The sequence below is a fragment of the Rhagoletis pomonella genome, unplaced genomic scaffold (assembly GCF_013731165.1).
Source record: "Rhagoletis pomonella isolate Grant_MI unplaced genomic scaffold, Rhpom_1.0 Rhpom_scaffold_00006, whole genome shotgun sequence".
Lineage (NCBI taxonomy): Eukaryota > Metazoa > Arthropoda > Insecta > Diptera > Tephritidae > Rhagoletis > Rhagoletis pomonella.
The window spans coordinates 9,343,883-9,358,855 of record NW_023458560.1 but is presented as its reverse complement, the minus strand read 5'-3'; positions in this window follow the sequence as shown (position 1 = coordinate 9,358,855).

The following is a 14,973-nucleotide window of genomic DNA, read 5'->3' as shown; positions in this document are numbered from 1 at the left end:
TTGTATATTCTGCTTTTACCATTTTTTCATTACTTTCACAGTATTTTTTGTTCTCAGGTCCTGTACTTCTTTGAGCTATGAAATAGTTGGTCACATTATACATACCACAGCCTCACCATTCTGGTTATGCAGTTAAAGGGACATTTAAAGCAATTCCTATTCGTACTGTCAATAGGTATGTAACTTGATAATGGAAATTGCTGCATCTTTTAGGCGCATAATTATTACATAGTTGCATCCCAAGCTAATAAAAACGAGGTAAAAAGAGCAGCGTTACATTGCTGCAAGGGAACTATTGGGGGATTTCGCTCCTAGGAATTTCGTACGCCTTTGTTAAGGCTATTATCAGCGTGGCCGAAAGCTTTCGCTGGAAAATTGTCACTTTACCCTAAAAATCGTAATTTCTTTCAAAAAATCATCAAATTTTTGTTTATTGTGTTTTTTTAACAAAATCAGAAGTACAAAGGAATTACATACAATGAGTCGTATGCATAAAAACTAATCAATTGCGTTTTCTTAAAATTGCATACCCTTGACTTAAAGTTATTTGAACAAATTGAGTAAAAGGTCTGAAATAAAAAAAAAGCATTTGCCAATAAATATGACCACACATTACAAAACCAAATGGAACCCACATTGCATATATTGGTTAATAAAAGTGGATTTGCCATTGTCAACGACAATTCAAAATTACAATTTAAAACACAACTACTTTTAAATAGTTGAACTCCTCTGGTCGTGGGCGTAGCCAGGTAGGGACAGGGGGGTGCTCGAGCCGCCCCCCTAACCTTCAAATTTTCCTTAAATATATATAAAATATTACCCTGAAATGCCAGGTTAATAGGGTCGAGCCCTCCCCGTAAATTTCATTCTGGCTACGCCGATGCCTCTGGTTTGAAGTTTTTGAAGATTTTTATCCAGTTTTAAAGTAGGGGTCTTCACACCGAGCTTGATATTTTGTTTGTGTAAAATTATTTTATTATCGGTGTACCGGTTACCGAGTTATCGTGATAGAAGCTTGATAATTTTTCTAGTAGTTGGTAAACTGCAATCAGCTGTTCGAAATTTATTCAATTTTAAATCCGCCCGCTAAGGTGGAAAATGAAAGCGCCTGGCCTCCAGATATGCAATAATGTATTATTTTTTTGAGTAGAGTTGCCAACTTTTTAAAAATAATAAGATCCACACAGTTCGCTGGATTAAAATATTAGGTACCAAGTGAAAGAGTATGGTCTTCGGATGTGAAATAAGCATTTTTTAGTACATACCTACAAATACGCATTTTTTCTTGTGATCTCTAGACTGGCTCTGTTGCAGATACAAGGTTAACGCACGACCACGATACATATTTAGTATGTATGTATGTGGGTTTTAAAAGTTAATGTAATAATCTTTTAAAGTTTCATATTTTGCTGCTTTTAGACTGATGCGGATCTATTTACTGTCGATTTGGTTCATTTTTTGGCAATAAAGAACTAGTACTAAACTGGAAATTTAGTTAACTAGTTCGGATGACATCAACTATTGTCGCACATCAAACTACAGGAAAATACTAGTTAGATAGATGAAACAAAAATTGAATTGAAATGCTAATATTATGGAAATTGCAGCGATGTTTTCCAATCGCGGCCCGTAACTTTCGCTACGTTGATATTGAAGACGCTGGTGTCTAGAATGTTTTTTAGGATTAATATTCTTTTTTATAGCGTCCAATTGCTACAAACATCAACGAGCTTTCGCTATATCGTTCAACCATTGTGGCGATTTATTGTATTTATGAGTTCCGTCCAGTTCAGCAAAATCAGCAGAATTGCAAATAGGCAGCCATTTTGCCAAAAATCCATTTGGGCTAAAAGGATGCTAACGATAATTTCGACGTTTTTTTTCAATCAAACGTGCAATAGGCTCACACTTATACCGACATAGAGAACTCATACACAAGACACACTTTGTAAACGCGATTCAGCTTCTAAGCTCGTATGCAAGTCCATCTATGTTCATATTGTACTTTCTAAATATGTATGTATGTATGTGGATATGTGTAAGCTCATAAAATGAATGTCAACAGTGGAGGCTATAAATTTTATTTTATTACCGCACATAATGTTGTTTGTGAGATTTTTCATTTACATATAAAGCCCCTCCAAAAAACACGAATTTATTTGCTTTGATTTCATAAGACACCTCTCCTCCACCCTTCCTACACTGATATTAGCTATTCCGTTTTTGCTTCGTTTTTTTTTTTATTTGTCATAATGCTGATTGTGAAAGTGATCCAATTCGAATTTCACCAGGTCCTTGTTTTATGTGATAAGCACATTCGACGGTATGATAAAGTTTTCCTAAATATAGACCTTTTGCGACGCCTACTACCCTTCAGTTATCGTAGTCAGTAGGGAGCGGGCTTACATGCACTGTAAATTGCAAAATATGCGTAAAATATCCAATAAAAGTAGTGTTGCGATATCAACAAAAAAAATCGATATTTTCGATTTCTATATTTTCGATCAGTGGCCGGCAGGCCCAAGCTCACTGAGCACTCTCTGAGCGCATGTGTGTTTCACACGTATGTATACGAAGAGCGGCAGCTGAGCAGTGCATTTAACCGTTGAAACTGGGGATGTTAATTTTTCGGCTTTTTCCGATCCCGGGATTTTCCGGGTGGCGTTGTCACAATCCCGAGATCCAGAATAGGTAAGTTTTAAGTTGACATTGTTAGAAGAACGAAATTCGAGGATGTTATCGAGTTTATATAAGCCCTAAACTGTTTAGGCTAAACATATAATTTTTCAAAAACAAATATTGCGAAATTTCAAGGATAAAATTTTAAAATGGCATTTTCAATATTTACCAGCCCTACTGCACCAGAAACTTGAATCTATTTAAATTCTACAGGATTTCCTCATTAATTTTGTACCCATACTTCTTCCCTAAGCACATTTCTCGGAATTTTTTAAATCATGTTTGAATTGCTGACATCAAAGTGAAAAACTAAAAACGCAATTTTACTATATTTGGCCGATGGTTTCGTGAATATACTAATATTTGTGTTTCAAATTTACTATCGGGCGGTATTATATGTATAATGAGCTACACATTTATAAAAAAATATTTATTATTACATAAAAAAGAAATGTAGCCAATACTAGTCAAGAAAAGGAGTTTCTATTATTGCCATCAGTGCAAATTACAAATCCCGAAAATCCCTGGATTACTTGCCAAGAATGCCGGGATTCTCAAAACTTTAAAAAGTCCGGGATTGTCGCTGCCGCCAGCGACGACGATAGAAATACGTCTATCGTTGCGAACAGTCAGCGGACGAACGTCGTCGTTCGCTTTGGTTGTGTTGGTTCTCATATACAACAGTGTGTTTTAATTTTTAGATTAGAGAAATTCAACAAAATGATTATTGACGGTGCCAAGCATCTTCTTCCTTACAAAGTGTGTTGAAATTTTTTTGTAAGGAATAAAATAATAACACTATTCGCAAAAAAATTATCAAAAATCAACGCGAATTTTTAGCTACTTGAAACTTGCACTTTCTTAAACTAGAATTTAATGTGCCATAAAACTGCAGACCTAGAATTCTTATAGAAATTTTTGATAAAAAGTTTGTTGTAAAAATTGGTTGCCTAATTTTTCTAATATTTCTACAAAGTTTGTAATTTGGACTTATATTTTTTTTGTTAGATAAGGAGCTGTTTTTTTTAATAAAAAAAAAATAATGAACAGTTAACAAACAATGGAAAAAGCCGAAAGTGGTCAAAATATCGTGCCCCTATTAATTTTTACATGACTGTACGAGTGTACATACAGTATTGGCCAATACAATAGCACCCCCATTTCAAAGTCATATTGTTTGCCACTCATGTTTATTTATTTATTTTTAAGAATTTTCAATTAAAATACAGTTCATTCTCTGACAAAACTCACATAAACTTAAGTTTAAAACTTTTTAAAAGTCCGCAAAAAAGTGCAACAAATTTTCACCCAAATTTCAAACTTTTTTCTCAGAAGCGGTAGAATTTTTTTGAATACACAGTTTTATAGCCCACTCGATTTTAGTCTAATAATGTGCAAGTTTCAAGTGGCTAAAAATTACCGTTGATTTTTTAGATTTTTTTTCGCCGAGGATGTTGCGGGTTTCTGCCATATAAAAATAAATTGTGTTTAGTCGTTATATGGAAGCAAATGCGACAAATAAAATTTTTTTTTTTAAATAGTACATGCAATTGTTTTATCAGACCTTGATAGTGCCATCGATAGTTTTCCAGCTCTAAGTGATAGTTTTAAGATATGTATGCATTATTTAGTTACCTTAATATTAGAGCACGACCGATTCCAATCTTTTTTTTCAGGTACCGATGCCGATGCCGATTAATCGGCGTAAGGGAAAAGAATCGGCCGATGCCAGTTCCATAAAAAATTTAAAACAAATGTATTAATTCATAAAATCAGTTAATTTAACGGAGTTAACCAAACAAATAATTGTTATGCAACATGTTATGTAAAAATAGGTGCGTTCCAGCGATTTTTGGACTAAAACCTGTACAACTGTCAAAAAGCAAACTGTCTCTCTCAAGAGAGAGCAACGGGTGAAGAACTGAGAAAAACTGCTGGAACGAAAAAAAACATTTTTCCTGCAAGTATGTATGTATATAAATGTCAAATGTTTGCCTTGACAGAATTATTCATTCAGGCAGGCGGCAAAATTATTACACACAAAATTTTTTATTGGGTATGTATCTAACAAATATTTTCAGAAAACTTAAGATCAGATCTCCCATTGTTGAAAATTAGAAGCACGGTGAAATCACGGAAGTGGAAGAAATGGAACCAAAAAAATTAGAAATTGGTTTATCTCCTGGAACTTTCAACCGAGTTCAGAATGGTAAGTGGCATTATTTATTGCACGATACAATAAGAACTGATAATATAACTATTTGCAGATCAAGAATTTATGCAAAGTTTAGCTGATAATGCGCTTCAAGCACATAATGCAGTTTATGGTGAGGTAGTCTTCTCACAAATAGGTAAAGGGTCATTCTTGATACATTTTGGGGTTTAATAAAACAAATTTTACTTTATTTTTATTAAAAGTACATACATAGGAAGCGTCAGAAGCAAGCATCCAACCCGAGGAAGCGTCAGCATCAAGCATCCAACCTGATGAGCCTACAGATAGCCAGACGTTTTCTTCTATAGGTAAGTATTGGTATTAGTTGTTTGTTTGCTCCCTATCCAGTAATAATTTTACTGGAATCTTGCTGGCTGGCGATTTCGTACCCCAAAACTCAAAAGAAACTAGCAAAGTAGGGGAAATGACAGATCAACTTGCAAGTTTTACCGGATTTTTATTGCATACATTTTTACTAGTCACTATTTGCAGAAAATACGAAAACACGACTCTTATAGAGTATGTATGTATGTATATAATTAATGTTTGTAAACATTTTTAGATGCGGCGCTGGGTGAAGACGAAGACTTTGTACCGACAGTGCAAGGCGAAAGGCACGTGTGGCTCGATGCTCCGACGAAACTAATGTTAAATTTGTTGGAAGAGCTCCGCCCTAAAGTTGGAAAAATTGCGTCTCTGAAGAATAAGACGAAGATGTGGAAAATCATCGAGCAGACGATGAAGGAGAAGGGATACAGCTTTAATGCAGTGCAAATAGAAAACAAATTTAGATCATTGGAGCGGCCATATAAACGAGTTACTCTGAATAACAGGCAGAGCGGTCGAAGTAGACAAACTTGCCTTTACGAAAGGCTAGTGAATAATTATAATTATTGCTTTTTTTATTTTATTTTGGAACGAATATCCATCATCCCTTGTCAAATTTGGTTTGCAGAAGAACTGGTTTTGGCGTTGGGTCATCTTCAATGTCGGATGACCGAAATTCATTCCAAAACACATATCTATACTACCGGAAGAAACAACAATAAATAACTAAGAAACTTTACAGTGAGCTGGATGCTATTCTAGCTGAAAAGCGGAGCATCAATCCAGAATTCATTTGGGAAAGCTCTGACACACAGAATACGGAAATAAATTCGGATGTAGAGCAGTCTGCTGCAGGTACATATATATCTATAGAAATATGTACATATGTATATATCATTACCTACATACATCCTTGTAATTCTTATAAGATGATCATGATCATATCATTACCTACATACATCCTTGTAATTCTTATAAGATGATATCCCAAGCTGCTCATCAGCGAAGAAGCGAAAAACCGAAAGAAAGGAATACCACGAACAAGTTTTGGGCTTTCTGAAGAAAAAAGAGGAAAGGGATCAGAAAAAAAATATAGTTTAAAAAACTTAAACCTCCCTATTATAATTGCCATTAGTACGGTATTTAACTTGAGAATAGAAATCGCTGCATCTTTTAGGCGCATCAATATTACATAGTTACATCCCGAGTTAATAAAAGGAAGGTAAAAAGAGGAACGGGAGAACCGAACGCTATAATTATTGGAAATGATAGCTAAAAAATAAATATGTAATATACTTATGGCATTAAAATGCAGAGAAAAAAAAATTTATTTTTAAAATCTTAATAAAAATTAAATAAGCATATGTACATGCATATCGATACCTGAGTGGAAGATAAACCTATCTCGGTAGCCAGTTCGAAAACGCCCTATATCAGAAAACTTTTCAAGAACGCCCTACTCAATCAATCAAATTCTGAAGCAAGGCGTTTTTGAAAAGTTTCCTGATATAGGGCGTTTTCGAACTGGCTACCAAGATAGATCTATCTTCCACTCAGGTGACGATATATAGAGTTCTTTTTAAAATAAATATTTTTTAATTTTTAAATCTTTTATACTATGCAATATATACTCGCTATCGAAATAACAACACCAAAATTCATAGTGGTATCGTCTTTACTTTTAATAATTTTAATTTAAACTATAATTTTATAACAGAAAACACAAAAATTAATGTTTCAAAGCTTCCACAAAGTTCACAAAAATCAAATTTCGAAAAATTTACATCAAATAATCAATAAATATTTTACAAGCCGAAATTGGTTCATTATTTATAAAAATATGGATCATGCTTAAAACAAAATAATATAAATTAAAGATTAAGTTTTATACAAAATTAAGAAAAATTCAACGATTTTGATTTTCTAAAATAATTTTAAACATGATTCATGATGCATGATGTGACACATGTCGCTATGTTCTTTAGTTCAACATTTGCAGGCCTTTTATCCAAACTTAGTTTAATGCCGTCTTTTATTTCTAATTTCATTACAAAGAAGGTTTCTAACATGATTACTTCTTAAGTTCTGAACACATTGAAAACGACGAGCTACCGACCACAGCTTCCAATTTGTCATCTTTATTATCTAAGCGCTTTGTCGATGGCGACATGATTTCCTTGAACGCGGCAGCGACATCATGAATTTGTATGAGTTTGACATAAAAGAAGAGGAAGAACCTTATCTGTCGCCAGAAAAATAGAAATAGATCTAATCTGGCCACAACCACAGCCGTCGCGTAGCCCGGTCGTCGCCAAAATAATTATCTACATAAGAGTACGTGTTAAAATAATTTGACAGCTGTGGTTTGTAGCTCGTCGTTTTCATTGTGTTCGGGCTATTATTGGTTCGTAGCTCTCATTTTCTATTGACTCCTCATTACTAACCTCGTTTACAAATTCAAAATCATTTTCATTGGTAATATTATGCAAGACACAACACGCTCCTATGAAATGGCACAACTTTTTATTGCTGCTTCAGTATGCCAAACGAATGCTCCACTGTGACACGTGACCTTTGCTTAGTTGTAAGTTAAAATACTTTTGGTCAGTTGTGAAATGTCCATCATCTTTAAATGGCGCAATAATAATAAATAATAAAGTCACTACATGGATAAGCAGAGTCCCCAAGCAAATAGTAGCCTAAGGAATATAGACAGTTTTAAACATGATTCAATGTACGCATCATGTCCTATATACGCTACAGTTTTGGAGAACCCAACTGTCGTGACTTGAACCCCTGAAATCCTATGAAAACATCAATAAACTTCTTCCTTTCATCAGTAACTGCTTGCATAACAAGTGTCACGTTGCCTTTCCGGTCAATACAGTCGACTTTGCGTTCAGCGGGAGGGTCGATCACTATGTGCGTCCCATCTATATAGCCTTATTTTAAAACACAAATGCACAAAAATGCAAATATTTAATATATTTATTAATAATATACATATTACGGCGGTTCAGGATGCTGTGGAAATGGTCTTGGATTCGTTGTTGGAATTCCTTTTGCAAATTTTATGCTTGCTGCCATGACAACCGTGTGCATTTTATTGCGAATTTACAAATGCAACGAATATGCAAATGCAAGAGCATATGCACAAGATCCTGAACAGCTCTATTATGTATGTATGTTTGTAAATACATATTTGGTTGAGTGTTTCTATTACCTATTGCTTTCGGAAAACCAAACTTGGAAAAATATTTGGCGGATTCTTCTTTCCTCTCATTGCTGGGCAACTTAATACATTCAGTGCTCATCCCACTTATAAACATCGAGAGTCTTTCAATAGTACGGCAACCGCTAGATATTGTAATATTAAAGCGATCAGATAAGTCACGATAGCTACACGCTTCATGCCCGGCAAACCAGAGATACACGATTAACACTGAAGCTAATTTATGAATGTAGTAGATGTTTTTAAATTCTTTTAGGCCCTTAGTGAGTAATCTACCGACCTTTGAATTTCGAAACAACATTATATGTGTGGTGTAGTGGTAAGCAGTGCGTGCTTCCACTCCGCAGAGCCTGGATCCTGATCAAAGCAACATCGCAAAAAAAAATTAGAAAAAAAGGTTTTTTTCTTAACAGTGGTCGCCCATCGGCAGGCAATGGCAAACCTCCGAGTGTATTTCTTCCATGAAAAACAGCTTCTCTTAATATTACACTCGCCGTTCAAAGTCGGCGTAAAACTGGAGGTCCCTCCCCTTTGTGGTACAACATCAAGGCTCACGCCACAAATCGGAGAAGCTCGGCCAAACACTAACATATGTTTAAGCGCCAAGCTACTATTATTATTAGTAATGCAAGGAAATCTTAACGCCGAAAAGCTGAATCACAACAACCAATTTCAAAGTTTTAGGATACTCTAATACATTTCTTACACTCATATAGGTAAGTATACTCGTATACGTACATACCCTGCAGCAATGCAGTCTCACCCTAGGTTAGCCCTCAGATAGTCCCTATTGTTAGCAGCACTAGTCCCTCATAATTCCCCTGCCAACGGCTTCGACTGCCCGTAAGGTAGTCCTGGACTAGTCCAATTTTGGAGATTTTTTTCGTTGGAGTAAGATTGCGTTCTGCACTTCGCAGATGCTTTTTCATAATTCGGAAACACAAAAAAAATAAGTTTTATCATTTTATAACCATGTTGCTTCTGACGGCATTTGAACCCGGACCCTACTGAAAGCTAACAAATAGTGGCAAGCATCTCTGCGCACTGAGCAATAGCCACTCATGTAAATGTGTGTTCAAATGTTCACTTTGCATCAAGGCCAGACCAAGCGATTGGGACATTTACAGGGTGGTGTTCTTTAAATTTTTTTTATTGAATTGCAAGACAACACCCCCTGTCACTGCCAAACTGTACTTTTCTTCTATCTCTAGGCCGGTTCATTGGGGACTGGTCGAAGGCTGACATTTTCGATGCAAGCAAATGTCCAATTCTGACCAGTCAAATTTTAACCAGTGAAGTACTAGTCCTTAACGGAAAATTGGCCGCGTTATTGCTGCAGGGTATGTAGGTAAACATGAATACACACATACATACATTAACTGCATTTTCATACAAGCAAAACTGATTTCTTTATGCACATAAGTATAGTAATGTATGTATGTTAATTTGTTAATTAAAAACAGCAGATACTCCCATCCCGAAATACAGTCATTTATATTTTATTCCTAACAATGTGGCAATGCCGCTTGTAATATGTACAAATTATGAAACTTCAAAAATTCCTGTATCCGTCTAAGAAATTTGAAGTGAAACTACCTTCTTTTTAACCGACTTCCAAAAAAGGAGGAGGTTATCAGTTCGTCGGAATATATTTTTTTTTTTTATGTATGTTACCGCATAACTTTGGACCACGTCAACCGATTTCGATAATTCCACTGGTCTACAAATTTCAACTTTTTTTCTGCGAATAAGACGGGACCTGGTGTTTCTGAACGGATTTTTCGTGCTGAACACGAATCCGGGGTCAAAAATGTCCCATCACGTCACGTTTTCGAGAAAAAAGGGGTTGAAACCCCTAAAAACAGCGTTTTTGGCCATTTTCGAAAAATTATAGAGCTGAACCCTGACGTGGTACAAATTTTGCATATATCAGAAATTAAAGGCTAAACCGTGCCCTTTCGAATGAGCCCTATGCCGAATTGATCGCGTGCACCCTTAAAGCAGGGGGTGTATTTGTGTTTAGGGGTGCAGGAAAAATTGATCACAGAAAGAATTTAATCTTAAACGATCATAGAAAATTAATAATGCCAAGGTTTTAACTATATTAAAAGTCGCTGATTACGAATCTGCAGTTAGATTTTAAAAATTTAAGATGACGGGTCGAATATGGTGGATATAAAAATTTCAAATTTAATAATGTTCAATAAATTATGGTACGTAGGATTTTGAATTTTTAAAATCTAACTTCAGATTCGTAATCAGCGACTCTTAATGTAGTTAAGACCTTAGCATCATTCATTTTATATGGTCGTTTAAGATGAAATTCTTTCTGCGATCAATTTTCCCTGGACTCCTAGACACAAATACACCCCCTGATCTAAGGGTGCATGCGATTAATTCGGCATAGGGCTCATTCGAAAGGGCACGATTTAGCCTTTAATTTCTGATATATGCAAAATTTGTACCACGTCAGGGTTCAGCTCTATAATTTTTCGAAAATGGCCAAAAACGCTGTTTTTAGGGGTTTCAACCCCTTTTTTCTCGAAAACGTGACGTGATGGGAAGTTTTGGACCCCAGATTCGTGTTCAGCACGAAAAATCCGTTCGGAAACACCAGGTCCCGTCTTATTCGCAAAACCCTTGTAGACCAGTGTTCTTTTTGCATCGGAAAGGTAGTGTCTCAGAGGTGGTCCCATACTAATCTGGTTAAGAGCCGATCAGCGGATCATGAGATATATATATATATATTTTTTTTTATATGGGAGTTGAAGTCGGTTTTTTTTTTGCTAAAAATTACTTGTTTGTATCATGGGTCAGATCTTGTGTAGTTGGATCATGCGCCTATACCATGTCCCCACCAAAAAGCTAACCATCTAAAATCGAACTGAAAACACATTACTAACTATTCTTAGATTTCAGGGTTGTGTGCTGCATTATTATTAGATAAATAAATGTAAGCATTTGACAAATAGTAGTTTTAATAAAAACTAGTAATTTTTATCACAAAAAAAAACCGACTTCAACTCCCATATAAAAAAAAAATATATATATATATATCTCATGATCCACTGATCGGATCTCAACCAGATTAGTATGGGACCACCTCTGAGACCAAATTATCGAAATCGGTTGACGTGGTCCAAAGTTATGCGGTAACATACATAAAAAAAAAATAAAAATATTCCGACGAACTGATAACCTCCTCCTTTTTTGGAAGTCGGTTAAAAATTAAATGGTGTTAAAAACCCAAACAAACGCTCGTGCTAAGGCTTCGTTTTTGTGCAACGTGCGAGCTGCCAGGTCCTGTTATCAATATAATTAACATAAGCTTTTCCGTGTGGTTGCCTTGCAATAAATAGAATAAACAAATATATTTGCAAATAAATTTGATTTATTTTATAACTGACAACTGACGTACGCTTTTTGTATTTTTTTTTGATTTTGACTTTTTATTACCGCCAAATAACTTTATGTGTATACATATTTAGAAGCTGTCAAAATTTTACGTATTTTACGTGGTGTTTGTATTCACAACGAGAAATCTCAAAATTTTTGCTTTATCTTTCAAAATTTTCTCTTTTCTATTAGTTGGCCGTGGCCGCGCTCCTTGCGTTCATATAGTCATTTTCATTATGGGCCTGTGATACGGGAACATCTTTGGACTAAATCCTGCAAAACCTGCAAATCGTATACGCGTGCAATGTACTAGATTATTTTTTAGTCTTTCAAAAGCAACCCTGCGCGCTTAGAAGGCGTATTAAGGTGACCAGAATTTGTTAATATCCCAGGAGGGCAAATTCTCCACATTGAAAACACAGAAAATCTTTTATATTTATTTTAACACATAAATAACGAATAAATTAACAATTCATAGTTTTTCTTAACACAAGTGCACTGCGTTGCATAATTATAAGACCGCCCCATATAAACAAGTTTTGAATATTTATTTTTAACCGACTTAACAAAGAGGGTTATCAAATCGTCGGAATATTTTCTTTTTTGTATGTTACCGCATACATTCGACCACCTCCATCGATTTCTATAACTGTTTTTGGCATAAGTGCATAACATGGCCCGTTAAGCTAGAACAAAACAAAAAAGTGGGCGTGATCCGCCTTTTTAAAAAAAAATTGGTATCGGTAGAAAGGTAAACAAAATCCCTTTTTTCTAATATATACATTTGTATAATTTATGTGCATAAATTTTAAGAAAACTCATTTAATAGAAAAATATTTAATTTTTCTAGGAAAAAAAACAGTTTTACTAAAAAATATGTGTAAATAATGATACACCAAACTATAATAGGTAAATAGAGCATAAAATTACCTTTTATTTAACATATAACTTTATATAGTTAGATTTAAATTATGTGAGTAATTTTGTTTTACTGGTGTTCATGAAGGGAGAAATGACCATACTGATGCTTATGATCGTGAGCGGGACGACTGCGACAGAAAGAAGTTCTGCGCAAAAATACTTCCGCCGTTTTCTTTGGCAACACAGAAAGGAGAATTCTACTGCCTGAGGGTTATAACCTCAAAGTGCGGCCGAAGGCCGCCTACGCCGAAAGGTGTTCTCTGCAAAAGGTGTTCAGCCCACCTTCTTTGGCAACACAGAAAATAGAATTCTACTGCCTGAGGGTTATAATCCCTAATATCGTATGAACATGAATTTTTCGCCAAATACCCGCTAAACATCTTTTTACTTTTATGGTATTGGGGCATTGAAAATTTGGCATGTCTCCACAATCCTTCAATAGTGTTTGTGTGCTGCTGAGTATCCGGATCCTTAAAGTTTAGGGAATGGTTCACTTTGAAATGAATATAGCCTTCATCATTAAGGCAATTATATGCCTAAAAAATTCTTATTATAAAAGTTAGTAAAATCAAAATTATTTGTGTAATATGAACTTGTATACTTTCCAGAAATCGGATACTATAGTCGTGCTCGGCATAATCCATTCTTTGATTATGGCCAGTAAGGTATTCCTATCCCTGGCTTCTACGGGAACTACGAAGCACTTATTAGTGCCCCGTTCCACCCCACCTAATACCCACTGGCCCTCAACAGCATGGCCCTTGTGGTACTTACGGCGCCCAAATTTGTTCTCATCTATTTCTACTGTGATACCCATGCCTCGTATTTTCTTCTTTTTTTACCACGAATTCGTGATATACGACTTCACGGCAAAACTTGCTCCAATCGACCGCTGTGTGACGACTTCCTAATTCCGCTTCTGCGATTATGTCGTCTTGGCCCATGTTTCTTGACCACATATACGAAATTACTGTTATTTTCATTATGCTTAATTTCGAATTGTTAAAAAAAGTTTGTGTACGAAATGAAATTTTTATATCGCATGAAACTGCCTTCTTATTAAATTTTTTACGACATCTACAAAAAAATAATTATTTTACATAATTTTAATATTACTCAATTCTCGTACCGCCATATGTAACCATCAATAGCATCAGGGGACTTTAAAAGCTTTAGAGGGTGTACATTAGGGCATAAGTATGACCCTTCTTTAGGAATAAGATTCCACCTGACTAATTGATGGATTATATCTTCAGTTAAGTTTGGTGTCTCACCACAATTAAACATTTTATAAATTTTTTTTTTTATTATTATTGGCTTCCATTTTGCACTTTTAGCTTTTCGCGTGGAACGATAAAATTGAATAGATTTGATTTTATTGCGAATCGCGATGAAATTAACAATTAAAGCAAATTACGTTATAAATAACCGTTACTTTTGCATTTTCTGTTAGTTAGAAAATGCAGGTGGTTGCCAATTTACACAAATATAAGTACTAAGTTTTAAAAGTTTTTGTAACAATTTATATTAAAGGTATTTTAATGTTTTCAACTATTATAGCGTGGTGTGTAGTTATCTACACCTTTATTAAGTAAAAAATGTTTTTTTTTTTCAGAAAAATATATATTTTTTTCTATTAAATGATTTTTTTTCAAAATTTATCCACATAAAGAATATTAATATATTAAAAAAAGGGATTTTATTTACCTTTCCAGCGATACCAAGTATCTTAAATTCGGTCAGGAATTTTTTTAAATATAGCCATTTTTAATTTTCGAAAATTCCCCCTTTACCCCTCCATATCACCGAAAATATAAGTTTGCACGAAAAAATTTTTATACCAGTAAAATCAGGAAAAAAAGGGCGGGCCACGCCCACTTTTTTATTTTGTTCTACCCTAACGGGCCGTATTATGCACTTGTTCCCTATTTTTCTATCGGAAAGGTAGTGTCTCACAGGTGGCCCCATACTAATTTGATTTAGATCCGATCATTGGATCATGAAAAAATTAACAGTTCTCCTATATGAGAATTGAAGTCGGTTGTGTTTTTGCTTCAAAATTACTTTTTAAATTATTTAATTGTAATTGTATTATTTGCAAAAGAAATTGCTTTCGTTCTTCGTCTTTTGCCAATGTTCGATTATGATTTTCAACGCTATACCTCGTTCAGCAGTATATAAACATATAATACTTTTAATC